This window comes from Castor canadensis, chromosome 12 (assembly GCF_047511655.1).
Source record: "Castor canadensis chromosome 12, mCasCan1.hap1v2, whole genome shotgun sequence".
Lineage (NCBI taxonomy): Eukaryota > Metazoa > Chordata > Mammalia > Rodentia > Castoridae > Castor > Castor canadensis.
In genome coordinates this window covers 125,413,759-125,430,486 of record NC_133397.1, presented here as the reverse complement: position 1 = coordinate 125,430,486, position 16,728 = coordinate 125,413,759, and the positions used below count along the sequence as shown (strand labels likewise).

Here is a 16,728-nt window from a genome sequence, read left to right as displayed (position 1 = left end):
ACTATACAGTGTTGCTGTTGTTTTAGTATGATCCAGGGGTACTGCTCCTGGGCATCTACCCAAAGGAACCTAAATCAGGATATGATGGAGACACCTGTACACCAATATGCATTGCAGCACTGTTCCTAAGAGACAAGCTATGGAAACAACCCAGGTGTCCTACAACTGATGAATGGATTAAGAAAATGTGGAATATATTCACAATGGAGTTTTACTCAGCCATAAGGAATAATGACAATATGTGGTTTAAAGGTAAATGGATGCAGTTGGAGGACATTATGTTCAGTGAAGTGATCCAGGCTCAGAAAGACAAAAGCTGCCTTGTTTTCTCTCCTATGTGGAAGATAGATCCAAAAGATAAACATACGTGATCATACACAAACAGATATAGAACATGTTTGTAACAGTGGAACTACTGGAATGTGTTGGAGGGAAGGAGTGAAAGGAAAAGAGAATGATAGTCAACAATATTGTAAAACATAACATCTGCGAAGGTAGAGGATAGAAGCATATGTTTTGGAAGCTGTTGAAAAATGAGGGATGAGAGGTAAAAGGTAAGGGAGAGCAATGGAAGGGGTTGAATTGACCAAAGTAAACTACACCCACAGTGGACACACATTGACAAACCCCTGTGAACATCAACTTGAATATTAGTAATGAAAGACAGGACTGTAAAATAGGTACAGTGTGGGAGGGTACTTGTAGGAGGGGGGAGTGTGAACAAAGGAGATGAAGGTGAGGAAATACGGTTAAGTGACTTCATATACTTATATGAAACAGAACAAAGAAACCTCTTGGAATTGCTTTATGTAGGTCAGGGAGGGGGTTGAGTGGGAGAGACCATGGGGGTGATCTAACCAATGTACATCATATTTTAATTATCATAATGCATCCCTCCTATACAACAAATGTATCCTAATAAAAAGTTAAAAACAATAAAATAATTTTAAAAGTATTTGATACACTGCTGATGGAAGCATAAATTGTAGAATCATTTTGTACATACAATAGCTGAGCATTCATATATACCTACAACCTGGTAAGTTTCACACCTAAGAATAAAGAAACCAGAATGAATGTGTAATATGTTCACCAACAGTCACGTCCAAAAATGTAAACAGTAAATACTATTCAAAATAGCCCCAAACTGCCCCACAACTGATGAATGGTTTAAGAAAATGTTTTATTCATCCATAAAAAAGAATGAAATTTTCTTGTTTGCAGGTGAAATTTTGTTGTTTGCAGGTAAATTGATGGAACTGGAGAACATCATTTTAAGTGAAGTTAGCTGGGTTCAGAAAGCCAAAGGCCACATGTTTTCTCTCCTGTGGAACATAGGCCCAATACAAATACAAGCAATATTATATATTCATAGAAATAGAGAAAGAATGTGTATCTAAAAGTGAGACTGGTAGAGGAGGGCAAAAGAAGGAAAGAATAGTGAATAATAATGAAATTATCACATCTGTGTAGGAGCAAGACCCAAGAAAATGAGCTGAAAACTGTCAAACAACACAGGATTGGGGAAAAAGGGTGAAGAAGTACAGTGGAAAGGCAGTTACATTGATTTAAGCACAATGCATGTACATGTATAATACCAAGGCAAAAATCCCACTGAACATTGAACAGACACCTAAACAACAAAGGACAAAAATGAAAAACACGTCAAGATTGAAAAACAGGGAAGGCACTAATGAAAGGAGGAGGCTAAAGAAGGAAGTAAAGAAGGTGAATGTGGGTGATGTACTTTCTATACAAGAATGAATATAGAATTTTTAAACCTCTTGAAATCATAAAAAGCAGACTAAGGTAGAAAAAAGAAAAAGGGAGGGGCTGAACCAATTCAGGATACAATACATATATACATGGAAATGTCATAATGAAACTCTCCGTGTAGATAGTTTAAACAAACAAAAATGGAGAACAGGAAGGTAAAACAGGTCCTGCCAGGGGGGTGGCACCAGTGGGATGGGGAGAATGTAAGGAAAGGGTGTAGGAGGGTAAATATGGTAAGATTATTATTTACTCATGCGTGAAAATGGGAAAATGAGACCTGTTGAAATTATTCCAAGAATGGAAGAGGGGGAAAGGAGAATGATGGAGTGGGTAAATTTAACTAAGAGGTATTGTAAGCACTTTTGCATATGCTACAATGTAACACCAGTACAATAAGAAACTGATAATAAAACACAAATTTAAAAACAAACAAAATAGCCCCAAACTTGAAACAAGAAAGTTACATATTAACATGGGATATATAAGTAAATTATAATATATTCAAACACTAGAATATATAGCAATGACAATAAATTTCAACTATATGAAGTAAGGTGAATGTATCACCAATAATATTATACAAAAAAGTAACACTCAAAAGATAACACAGTTAAATTACTCCACTTGCATGAAGTTCAAAAATAGGCAAAGCTACAATGAATAACAGAAAAATTAACTTTAGGCAATTTCATTTGCAAGAGCATCAAAAATATAAAATACTTTGGAGTAAATCCAACAAAAGAAACCTAAGACTTACACGCTTATAATTATACCTGTACATGAATTAAGACAACAGTTCTTGAGGTAGTGCTCCTCCAAAAATTGACCTAAATATTCCACACAGTTCCAATCAAAAATCCAAGCTAATATTTTTGTCCAGATTTTGAAAAGCTGATCCCAACATTTATATTAAAATTCAAGGGACTAGCATAGCCAAAACTTCCTAGAAAAATAAGCCATAGGATTCATATTTCCCAATTTCAAAACTTACTATGAAACAACAGTAACAAGACTATACTACTGGCACAAGAATGCAAATACAGACTAGTGAAATAGAATTGAGACTCTGGAAACATACCCTTTGCAGTAAAGTTAGTTTAATTTTGAGAAGGGAACCAAAACAATTACATGAGGGAAAGGAAAGTCTTTTCAACAAATAGTGCTCTAATAGCTAAATACCCACATGCACAAGAATAAAGTCAGATCCCCTGCTTAAAATAATATTGCAAAATCAACTCAAAATAGAGTATAGACATGTATTAAAGCTAAAAATTTTAAACACTAAAAGAAATTTTTCTGAATTTGGATTAAGGAAAGGTTTCACAGACAAAAAAAGGATAAACATCATCAACATTAAGGGACTAGTTAACAGAACACTTTTAACGTGAGAGGTTTAATATAACTATTACAAATGCTATTTACATGGGTTTTAACAAGCCAATGTGTATATGACAGTGTAGAAAAAGCATTAAGAGAGATATTATAAAATTGAATATGCCGAATGATATTACAATTGTGGAAAACATCAGCAAAGCCAATGAAACCTTGAAGTGATAATGACTCATTATCTCAGAATGATGAATAAATGTGTGTTTCTTTATACTTGTACTTTTTATCATTCTCCAGATTTTCAGTTATAGTATTATACTTGTTGACCTCCTCAGCTCAATTCACAAATAAGTGGTACTTTTTAAGGGTTTTGAAAGTCCTTGTGTTTTCTGTATTGACTTTGCTAGTTTTATAAAATATAATGCTAGAAAATAATTGCTAATGAAAGAGAAAATTAATGCAAAACAGGATTTGACTTTTTCAAGATTTGTTAATTTTCCCATTAAATATGTATTAAACTATTTAGCTATGAGTTCATGAAATTATCTCAAATTATCCAAAAAATGTTTCTAATCACCAGTATGTTTTCTTTATTTTTACACACCCAAAGACATATAAGGATGAACACAAAAGGAAAACCATGTAACAAAATCAACTCATTTTTTACGTTCAACCATTAAGCATTTATGTGAACAATTACTACTCAAAAAATGACACATCAGTGCATGATTACCTAAAAATATCAAAACACAGCTAATAGGTTTCCAATATTTGAATGCATTATTTTTAATCCTTATGTATTTAAAAAATATTACATGAATGGCATCTTTTTGTGAATCTAAACCGACACTGAAATATAATTTTTAACTTTATATGACAGTCAACTGAATTTACGTACTACAATTTTTTTAGTCAATTTCATTGCTTTTGTTTGTGTAATGTTTCTATAAACATAAAGCAAAAATAGATGAGCAAAAATGAATTAAAAGATTATGTCTTAAGAAAGAACGACATGTAGTCATTGTCTGTGATTGTTCATTTCAACTAATCTGCCATTTAACTCAAATTGTTATTTTCTTTTGAAATGCATTCAGGGTATCCTCAGTAGCATAATCAAGATTAAATTCAGGGTTTCTGATTCTAAATCTTAATCTTCTTGCTCCTCAATTCAATAATCAGTAGAAAACAATTTGTATTTCCTCTATGGTCATATATTATATACACTTATTTTTCTTTACAACTAGGTTGTTATAACTAACCCCATCAATTTATGTGGCTCACTGCTAAGAGTCTGACATTTCAATCTTGAAAATGGAAGAAAGTTTCATAAAATACTTTTTTCTTTGCAAACTTTAGATCATGACTCTTGACATAAAAAACACCACCTATCATTAAATTGATGTATTTCCAGAGATGTTTTATAGATGGGACATGGAAATGGATATTTCTGTTTAATTGCCATGACTATCTATGCCAGGCTTGGCATAGATATTTTTGCCACATATATTTCTTCGTCACTTAATAGAAATAAATATGTGCCTCTGACATATTTTTGTTCAGTTTAGTTGGCTTTTAAGAGTACTTTAGAAAGTTTGCATTTGCTAACAGGAATTTACAGAATTACACAGAGATTTATTTATTACCTAAATCTCTTTATTTCAAAATAACTGTCTTCCTTTTGGGTATTGTCTTTAAGGCTAGCCATGCTACAGGAAATGCATGGTTTAATTTTTATATACCAGTGGAACGGCCAGATAATTGCACTACTGTAATTAAGAGGGAATCTTAAGATCTCTGTTTATCCACTTAAAGTTACTCCCTAGACTGGCATTATTGCTATGCCCATGGCAAAACAAAGTCAAAGGTAGCAAAGACTTAAAGTACCCTGCTTCCACAACACAACACAAGAACTGGAAAAAACGTAGATAAGGCATTCTACCCCGTGCTACATGTGTCTCCGGGAAACTGGGTAACACAATGCAATAAATAAGAATTTACAATAAACTTCTGTTATTTTTCAGTTTATGTCCTTTTAAAATGAATGTCAATATGATTAATTTCTGAGGATGCTTTACACTAATACCCATAGGAAGACAACCTTCCAGGATCACTTAAGGAAATTTGACTTTTTCAGATGCATAGCTGTAAAATTGCACAGAGGAATCCTGATGCTACCTTTTCTATCACAAAGTGGTCAATTGAGACCACAAAGAAAAATATATAGAATTTTTTTTTTGTTTCCTTTGTCCCTGAAATCTCTCATCATCTTTTTTCTCTTTGCCACAGACATGAAAGCTTTAAACTTTATCTTGGTGTCCACCACTATAGGGGAATAGTTTATGAAAAAAGAAACAAAATTCTTTGATTTTAATACTTTTAAGATCTATTGTTAGCATAAATAATAGGGTTGGAAGACTCCTTGACTATCTAGCTTTCCCAGCCATTGACACAGGAGGTGAAAACATTCTGGTGGATACAGAAGCGAGAAGAGGGGACATGGAAGGCTTGAAGAAGTCGCACTGAGCTCTCTGTGGCTCCCAGGATTAAGGAAATCAAAGTTCTGTTAGTTTAAAAAAAGTGTTCAAGAGCGTTTGAAGGAAGGACTCCATTTTAATGAAGAGACTCTCAGTTTTAGTACTGACTTTATCTGGAGGTGCCCACAATGGAGCATTCTTCCATAATGTAGAATGTGAACTCAAAATCAGTGCTAGGTTGACTAAGAGAAAAAGAAGGAATGCTGCATGCTTTACACTCTGAGCTTAATGCTTGTTATATCCAACAAAACAGGAAATTAGTAAGACAATAAGCATTTGTCCAGTTACCTTGATCAAAAATACCACCATGTCCAGAAAAGTAAATCAAACCCAACATTATTTTTATGTTTCATGAACAATATGGGAAAGTATCAAAGTGCAGGTACATGACTTGAATTCTCATTCTGATAATATTAGGCTGTTGCTACATAGCACACATGACTCAGCCAATGGACATCTTCATCTATCTCTTCTCCATCAACTTAAGCACAAGAGTCCATTGGATAAATGATTCCTTGTTGTGAGTTCACTTTCATGCTTATGGTCAGTGATAGTTCCATAACACTAGGTAAAGTGGAGGCAATTAGCTCCTATCAAAATCTGGTCTCAGGTTAGTTCACATGATCTGAGAAAAACTGCAAACTTATTTGTAAGTGACAAATATCTCAGTATGTTATTCTTTATGTTAGTATAAGACTATTCTAGAATGTAACTTTAGGCATATCTCAAACAGACATAGGGTCTTACTTCCCAGGATTAAAAAAAAAGGTCCCAACCATCCAATAATTGTGAAAAATTACCTTGTGGGTGGTGGTGACTCACACTTTCTACCCTTTGAATGCCTTCTAATTTCCTTTGATCAATACAATCACATGAGAAAGTGACAACCAACACAGCAGAAGCAAGGTGGTGAATCCTTTTCATAAGAAGAAGAAAGGGAAAGGCAAAGGGTAAGGAAAAAGGAAAAAAGGACAGAGAGAAAATCAGTGAATAAAGTACTTCTCAGATTAGCAGGCTTCAGAACAAGAAAATCAATGATTAGTAATAAAATACTGGCATACAAGACCAGAAACTTCACAGCAAGCAAGTGGAAGCACACAGGCAAAATGGAAGGTCAGGAAAGGTATAGAATGTAGAGCCTCATAGACATTCGTTTGCTGTAAAAGGTAACAGTTGTCTCTACCCAGTTTGTGGGAAACTGGATAGTCTTATCAGCAACAATGGAAAACTTACAGGCTTTGGTCTGTGTATATAAGGAAGAACTATAGTTAACTAGTTAGTATTGAGGACTTTGTTGCCTGAGGCATTTTTCTGGGAGCTTTTCCCCAGTGAGTCTGCATATAATCATATGTGTTCCTGTTTTACAAATAAGGAAACCTGCACAGGGACATTAAGAGAACTTGCCAAGGTCATATAGTTAGTAAAGGATAAAGCAGGATTTGCACCCAAAGGTTCTGGCCCAAAAGCCAGACGACCCTCTCAAGGAGGCTGCTTCTGAGCAGTAGAGTTCAGCTCCTGAAGAGGTCGCCTCTGTGTGTTCTTAAATTTTGGAACTGGACTGGATGCCTAATAATACTAGTAAGTAGAGGAGAATGGTCATAAGCTGTTACAGGATTATTTATTTCTGTCTGTCAGTGCTCTTACCTTATAATGCAGAAAAATAAGGAATCCAATATACACATGTTTAGGCAAAATTAATACCCATAAATATTTTGCATGCAACAGTCTTTATTTGGGTCGGTGACACTACTGTGACAAATATAATGAGCAATTAAATTCCCAAGTGTTCAGATTTTGGCAGAAATTGAAGGAGAAACTGGAACTAAGCATCAAAAACTGGCTTTGGTGGCCTGCTGCCAAATGAATCCCTGCGGGTTGAGGGAAGGTCTGGAGTTTCAACTGTGATCGATTTTGTAGTGTTTTATATCTCATCTGTGTTAAGGATTACATAAAAGTATGAAACAAAGGAGCAGAAAACCAACAGCAACACACCATAAAAGTAGCACATATGGAGATTTTTCAATGCAGAGAAATTTAAAAAAGATCACTGAGTTATCCTTTCTCCACCTAGACTAAACAGTAACAAAATTCAGTCATACAACTACTCATTCCTGTGCTGGATGGAGCTAGAAAGAAGGAAAAAAAATGAAAGCTAGCAGATTATATTATTCAATGATATTTCCATAGGACTTAGTTTCCATGGAACTGCATCTTCTTTTATGAAACAATCACAATAACTTAAACTAAGTAAGTTAGCGCTAAAACTTATAAACTCACCTAAATTTACAAAATTAGGGAACTAATTCTAAAAAATGAAAGGCCACATACAGTTAATGGCATAGCTATAAGAACTTAAACTCAGTATTACTAATAACTAAAGCTCCAGTTAATTAGATTTCAATTTAGAAAAAAGATTCTTCAAAATCTACCATGTCAGGCAACATACCAAGCATGAGGATATAAAGATAGATAAGACACCACCTTTCTTTGCTCACAACCTAGTGAGAATTTACAGAAAATAGAGAAAATAACTCTCTGGAGCACAGAAGTTGCATTCCTTGCTTCTCAATATGTCTTTGAAATGATTTATAATTTTCCAGATTAAGGCAAAAAAAGGAGGCTAACAAAATAGAAGTGCCTGTAGTTTCTGGCTTTACCATTATCGCGTACTACCTACATTCTTAGTCAAGTCCTTTCATTCAGCTTCCTTAGAGTTAAGTTTTTTTACTCATAAAAAATAAGATACAAAAGTCAACCCTGTTGTAGTGCTAAGTAAGACTGAAAGCCAGTCCCTCACTCACGCAGTCATTTTGGTAATTTTCATCACCTAATAGGGGCCAGACACTATTCTAGCCGCTAGATATCAGGTTTACAAAATAAAAGTATTTCAATCCAATAAGGTAATTGGTGTAAAGTGAGTATGTATCTCATCCAGTGGGAGAATGGGAATCAATGCCTCATATTAGTGATGTACAGTGATAATGACAAATCTCAGATGTGTGGAAGCCTGTGGCATCTATGCTTTTTGAAGGACCTTTAAGGTATAATCACCAAGAAGGCTGCAGTCACATGGAAGCAATGATGAATTTCACATGTTAAAGTGTGAAGATCATTTAAGTAAACTGTCTCACTCCAAGTTATACTACCACAACTCTAAGGCATTTTAACATGGGTTGACAGAATGGTTTTTGTTAGGCTGTGAGGTGACTTGGGAAAAGATAATAAAGATACGTTTCTCCTGCAGTTAGAATTTCCTAGGTCTAGGTTACTCTAAAGAATGAGTCAATTAGGTGAACTTACTCCTCTGGGGAAATGTTCTATTTTAATTTTGGCACTCCACAAAAAGCTTGAAAACTTAGTCCCACAGAAGTTCTTTACCACCTTCTGAGTAAGAAACAATTACTACACTCAGATTTTGTTTTTTAATTCCAGATGAACATTCTAGCATCAAGATATGATTTCCAGTTGTAATCAAGAGATTCATATTTCAATAGATAATTGCTTTTCCCTTCAGTGTGTCTTAACTAGTGCAATCCTTTCAGGGAACATTAAGAGGTAATCACATTTAGCTAATGTCATTTCACTAATGGTGGTCAGCTTACAACCAGTCCCTGTCTAGGAGAATCTTCTATGAGTCACGGTGAAATGTAATATAAAGGAGCAGGAGAGCTCAGAGCTGTGGAGATAGGAAATCTGCTTTTGAGTTCCAACTTTGCAACTAAACTGCTTATGTATTCTCAAGAAAATGTCTCACATCTCGATCTGCAATATTCCCTCATACAATGAGAAGACCAATAAAGGTGATGAAAGTAATGCTATCCACACTTCACACTGTTAACGTGAGAATCAAATTAAATGTGATCATGTATGTAAATATATCTTCAATAGGAAAGAATTGTTTACATATTATGCTTCAAGAAAACAAGTGGATAAGTCTCCTTTATAGATTCATCATCTAAATCAAAAAGTATTTTAGTTACATGTGAACTATGTTAAGATTTTGACTATTGTGCATGGTAGGAGTAAAGTAATATTTTAGTACCTTCTTGAGGTAAATAAAAATAACAACATTTCAGCTTGAGAATTTATTCATTTGTTCCTGTATCAATGGGAGGTCAATAAAAATTCACAATCAAGTATTTTCTTTTCAATTTTAACTTCCTATTCAAAAAACATAAACTCTTTTTCACAGAATGCATGACTCTGATATGATTCTCACATGGTTTACTTGATGATCAAATGAAAAATGGTGTCATTATTTCAACATATATCATAGAGTTATATGCCTCAGGTACAGACAACCACAAATCATATACAAACATTAATTTTTTCTTTTGGAAAGACATTGTTATACACTTATTCACATAAGCCTGACAATAGGAAAGGATTTCAAAGAGCAATTAAATAATGACAATCCACTATTTCAACCAGGAAAGCTTACTCTCACCTTTAAGTTCTGTAAACTCAACCAATCTTATTTCCTATCAGCGTCTTGTGCTCAGTTTATTCCAGCCAAAATGCCTCCATGCTGTTCTTTGGAACCAGGGTGCAAAAGCACCCTTTCTCCTCAGTGCCTTTGCAGGTAACATTCCCTCCACTGGAAATATTTTTTCCTTAATATTTAGTTCTCTATGTTGTTTCTTTAGAAACATCTTCTTTGTCACTGTCTGTCAAACAAACCCACCCAAGCTTACTCACTAGCTTCTTGCCCTGCTTTGCTATTCTTATAACATTTGATTTATTTGAAATTATGTTACATGTTACAGTATTTTTTAAATACTGACTGTGATTTCTCTGTAAGCACAACACTTTTTCCTTATTTACTACAGTATCTCCACATAATAGTTAACTTTTAAAGGTTTGTTGAATAGATATTCTAGGAACTTTCACACACATCTACTCTTCCCAAGCATGATAATATGGGACCTTCAAATTATAAGTGTAAAATGCAGTCAGTGAAGGGTGCTAGCTGCCTTTCCTCCAAGAGATTTTCCAGGGTAGTCTATCCTTATCTTGATGACTACATCATGTTCCATATTTACTTCTTCAGTCTTGCAACATAATAAAATTAACGTTCCTAGCCCAATGACAATGAGTCTGCATTTCCTACTGCCTTGCATTAGCCAAGTTAATAAAAATAGATGTACAGAAATTGAACTCATCCAAATAGTAAAATGTACCAGACTATCATGACATGTGAAATCTGACTTTTAGAAAACCCACTATAGAATGGCAAATAAAAATTAAATGTTGCATGGTGAACACACAATAGGAATCAAAAGAAAGTAGAAGTTTTGAAAGAGGCTTGCTTTAAGAAGAGACTGTATAAAGCATTCTTGCATTACATGGAGATTATCACCAGTGATGTTATTTGGCTCAGATAGACACTGCCCTGGTTGAGCTTTATAACACATCTGCTCCAAGGATTCTCAAATACACCCTCCACGTGGACATTTTAGTAGGAAAAACAAATCTGGCTCTGCCAGTTGAATCTCCCAAACTCTTTCAGATAATTTTTCCTGCACATACCCATAAATCACAACCAAATGCTGCTTCTGATAAAAAACATTACGAATAAAAAATATGCAAGTTACATATAGTATGAAGACAAGGACTTCCAACATAATATTAACAAATTCCTGAAATAAAGGGAAAAGCAAGCAAACTTGAAGATGTCAGGAACTGATGATGTTTACAGAGTCTGTCTAGCAAGAATAAGAAAAGTGGGGGAAGGGTGAACTCTGCCTTTGCACCATTTTCTCAAGACTTGTATCAATTTCCAGTTCATTTACAGTACTCTCAATCTATTTCAGCCCCATAACACTTACTAAAGAGTATACACATACATGCAGATTAGATGTGAGTAGATATATGATAGATAAAAAGATAGATAATGAGCAGACATCACTGACACCTAAAAACCCTTCTGGTGGATAGTTTAAGCCTAGTTACACTAGAACTAATCAATAAGAAAAAACTAGATCAAGGAATTTCAGAATATTTCCAAATGACAAGTGCTCATGCACATTTATGAATTCATTTCTGTAAAAGTATTTTTCACCAAAAGTATATTAAATTTTTTTTTAATTTTGCAGTATTAAGAATTTGAACCCAGGGCTTCCTTCATGGTAGGAAAATGTGCTACCTCTTGAGCCATGCTACCAGTCCTAATTTAATTAATACTAATAAATTGACAATGGACTGATATGTTATCATGTAGGACTGATGTCAGCTCTGAGCAATCTACATTGAAATGACCACCAGGGACATGATCCCCTAGCCATTTCCCTTTGCCATGTGAAAGCTTAGAAAATCAATTAATAATAGTTTTTAACTTACAGCAGTATGCCCCTACTAAATTAATTATCATCACAGGAAAATCATGGGCACACCATCACTCTCTGGGATCTTAACCTTATCAGGATAAGGTGTGCAATGTAATCTCAAAGCCTTGAACTTAATGCAATACTTGGGAAGTTTTTCTCTGAGGCAGTAGGAAACTCCTGCTAAAGTAAGTAGAGTCTGAGAAGAGCTGGAACACTTTTAGGTCAGTCTGGTGGAGGACAAAGACAGTAATCTCTTGGCTACTCCTCTGGCATCGACAGTGCTTCTCCACATTCCAAGGATAACTTTAGAAAATTAATTTTTAATACAGAGGATTTATCTTTAGGACTATCACCCACTTAAGAATGTTAAACAAATATCTCACTTACTGAATCCAATGTTTGTTCATACATTTATTAATGACATAGAAAACACATTATTCTTATTCAGCAATTAATTTTTAATGTATGTTTAATTGGGTCAAAATCTACAAAAATGTACTTAAATCATAAGGCTGTGTAAAGCAATGTGATATATTATAACAGCATCATATATACCATGTAAAATGCAATGAAGACACCTGGTACACTCAGAGTATGATCATGATTTTGTTTTGTTTTGGTTTTTTTTAGTGCGGAAAAGGGCCATTTATTTTTAAATTTAAAAAAATAACTAATACATATGGACCAGTTTAAAGCTCTCTTGTTTGGAATAAATCCCTTGAGACCACAACAAAGTAAATCGATTCAAACAGAAAAGAGGAATTTAGTAGATTTGGTTCTGAAAATTAACAGTCTTTAATGCATCGTGAATTTTAAATGTACTCTACAAACAAAAATATCCAAACCAACTAAACATAAGCCCTAATTAATAGCATCTAAATTGGTAAACCATTTTTTGTTCATAAGGGGAAAATATGTCCACATTTCCTTATACATCTTACAGAATGCTGACATTAGGTAGATATTAAACAAGAAAAACCTAAAATAGCATGTCTAATTATCTTTAGAAGCACATGTGCATTTTCAATATGTGAGAAAAGACTAATAGAACCATTTAATTTCTTGTGTTCAGTTAAAATTCAGAAAAGCAATCATTTTAAGTCACAAAAGAGAAAGTCTTCTAATATTCTTTTGGTGTTGGAGGAAGAAAGGCTTTTTCTTGACAGTCACATGAGTTTTTATCAAAAGAGAATTTGGCTGAGACTTCTAAATTCATAACAATTGTCTATTAGTCTGTTTTTAATAATTTTTCTTTGGCATGTAATCCTCTTTAATTAGATTCCACTCTCTGTTGTGTCAAGACTCCATAAACTAGTGTCTTACATACCAGCTGCTGAAGCAGGAGTTACTGTCTAAATGATATTCACAATGAGTATTTAGAAGGTTTACAATTATACCCTTGCTAATAAATTGTGCTATTTTCCCCAACAATTTTAAGTGCTAATCTTCAAAAGGCATTTTAAAATTAGCTAAAATTCTGTCAAGAGATTTACAAAAATTGTTAGCATGAAGATAATTATGTCACAGTCCTTGGACTCCATCTCTGATTGTGTGCATAAATCAGAAAATGTCAGCTGTGTTTTCCCTTAATAATTATCTTTTCAGCAATACATTAAACTCCGATTATAATTTTTGTTTCTAGTGTCTAAAATGCCAGACATTTATTTCAAAAGTTTGGAACTGATTAAATAATTCATATTTCCCAGAATAATAAGTGATTATCAATTCCAAAATTTTAAGTATTGGCAATAAGTTGATCCATATGGGATAAGCTCAGTTTTCATGATTCCGCTATCCTAAAGATTAAACCACTTGAATGTGATAATGGTTTCTTAAAATATTCATTAGGTTAAAAAAATTCAACATAACAAATAGAAGTAGAGATTTAGGTAGAATTCTAAGTCATACTTTTGTTTCTTTACATCAGCAACAGAGACACATGAAAAACAAGTTTCTGAAATATGTATCATGTGACTTGTCATCTGTAATACAATTTTCTTTCTTACAAAGTGTATAAAAATTGACCTTTAACTGAGAAGGTGTAAAATAAAAAGTAAATTCTCTCCCTTTCATCCAATAATAATAAATTATAAGTTTGTTTTGTTTTCTCTGGTCAAGCTGACTAGACAAGAGATTTGATTTTGATACAAGTTCAACACTAATGACAATAAAAAATCTTAGTGATCTCTCTACTCTGTTAGTTACACTAGGAAATATTTTGCTTGGTGCATTTCTCATGAGATCAATCATTTCAAAATTAGCAAAGAAAATAATTCTGATTCTGTATACACCATGACACTGTAGCCAGTCAAACTGTGTGGATCTGATAGGGTCTTGCTCAGAGTTGTGAATATTGTAAGACAAATGAAAACACACATTTCTTTGGAAGATGAAGTTCACAAGAGATACTCTGGTAAAACTTTAGAATGTTTCTGTCAACTGTCATCACCAGATACTTTAGGTTACCAACTTTTATGTTCTTTCAATGAAATCTCAGAATGTACAGACATGCGTACATTAAGTAACTAGAAAATGACCACAAGGGGTATTGCCACTGCAGTTGACATGAGAGCCTCTCCAGTCACACCAAATGAACAGGAGCAGAGCTAGACAACTAGGAAGATGGGAGCTGGTGGCAGTGACTTCAGCAGATAGCATGAGTTAATTTTCTGAAAAAAAAAAAAGTTTATAGCCTTAGAAACCAGACTTCTTCTTTAATCAAATCAACAAACAAAACTTTCTCCTACAAAATAGACAACTTTCAGTAATCATTTCCTTAAAAATATTTTAGCAATCAAGATACCATTAAACTTTCTTCCTTTCCCAGTATGACTCTTCAACATAAAAACACGAGAAAAAAATCTGCAAGTTACAACTAGATAGGCATTTTTTGTTTAGTTTTTAAGCTTCAAGTCTTATTTACTACTTCAATATTCAATTGCAAAAATAATATATACCCTATAAAAATGGAAAAACACAAAGTTATGCAGCAATAATTTCCTGTTCCCAACCTAACATTTAATTCTATTCCTCTGAGCTACATATTTAACCACAATTAATATTTTTCTATAGAGCTTTCCATGTTCTCACAAGTATGTTTTGTGCTGTTTTTCTCTGTGTGTGTGTCACTGTGTGTGCAGTGTTTGTATGTGCATGGGGTGGGGTCGGGGTTACAGTTGTTTTTTAATGGGTTCCACTTTTTTTTAAAAAATCAGCATTTTTAAAATAATGTGAATACATGAATATACCAAATCAAGAAACATATCACTGAAATTCTAAAAGAATGCTTAAAATTTCACATTTTATTAATGATCTTATTAATGACAGAAATAGTTTTTCCTCTAGCAGTTTGCTGTTATAAGCAATACTACAAAGAATACTCTTTCACAAATGTGATGCCAACTGTTCTTTTGGTGGGATACATTCTTCATATGTTAGGAACTATTCTTCTTGAATGTACATTCCCAGATAAGTCCCTAAAATTTATAGCCATTCAAAAGCCACTAGTAATGTGCGAACAAGATTAGTTGCCTGAAAGTTATCCTACATGTTTTCTAATTTTATACCAAAAACTATATTTTATAATCCCAGCCTACTAAGAATGGAGTGGAGCTTCTATTTCTGTGTTTACTGGTGGCTTATATTTTCTCTTTTTAGATGCTGTTTTTTTCACATGCTTTGCAATGTTTGGTCGTTTATGTTACAAACATATTCCTAAACAATCATTTTCCTTTGACGTCTTCACAGTAACTCTCCCACATACTTATTCTTTATAGTCCCTTCTTTGTTTTTAAGAGATACTAGGAACAAAAGCTAAAATGACATAAAAATCTACGGGATGAAGCTAACGTGGATTTTTAGGGGAAAATGTATAGCATTAAAAGACATAATACAGGAGGCTAAAACCAAATATTGGAAATTATAAAATGTTTTTAAAAGGCGTAACAGAGAGAGAACACCTGTCTCTTGACCACTGAAACAACAGTAAGATTTTGAAGCTCAGCACTACAATATTTTAAGATAAGACTATTTGAATCTGCTTTGGGCCAAAAAAAAAAAAAAAGGTGTTGAAGTAGAAAATAAGTTACTTATTTTTGCATAATCCATAACATTTACTATATTCAGATGAGTAAGGGTTAGAATGAAGTCTAGTGGATATGTTTCTAGGATGAAAGCATAAACACCAATTTCCCTCGTTTCTGTCATTTTTACCATGCTACCTGTTGTTTTAATGATGCATTCATGTAGAGTTAAAATAATCAGTAAAGAAATTTTCAGTAGGAAATTTTTTTCTTTATTTGTGTCTATGATTATTGAACAAATAATTGTGTATACAGTCGGTGTCAAATCCATGAAAGGCAACACAAGGGGATTCCCCTGCATCTGGGCCAAGCCACCGTCTGAATTCCAAGAGTGACAGCCTCAGTCTCAAATTGTCCTTTGTCTCTAAGAGGCTGCCTCTTTTTTTCCTACATAGATTTCCTTCCCTGGTAAAAACAGAGTACATTAGCTGAAAAGTGTGAAGTTCCGAGTACTGTATCATTAGAAAAAAAATTAATAGCAAAAATAAGAAATATGCATAGCTTGTTCTGCTGAAATTCCTGGAGGAAGGTTTTGGTCCCAGAATTTTTCTCCATAAAGGAATAGTGATGCATGCTAGATGTTAAAAAAAAAAAACTAATATAAGATAAATTATTATCCCTTGGTCACCTTAACAAACATATTTACAAATTTAGCCCATTTAAATATTCTTACAAGTTGGA

General features: G+C 33.7%; 1 protein-coding gene across 3 annotated transcripts in view; it reads right to left on the bottom strand.

Moving 5' to 3' along the window:
• The window catches only part of Dpyd (dihydropyrimidine dehydrogenase), a 798,376-nt gene that overhangs the window by 702,212 nt on the left and 79,436 nt on the right, over window positions 1-16,728 (bottom strand). The window contains exon 2 of one of the 3 annotated variants that reach the window (XM_074050935.1): window positions 6,440-6,555. The exons of the other annotated variants lie outside the window; for them this stretch is intronic. The gene's annotated coding sequence lies outside the window, so the exon portion shown is untranslated. The remainder of the gene's footprint in view (window positions 1-6,439; window positions 6,556-16,728) is intronic. 3 annotated transcript variants of the gene reach the window in all.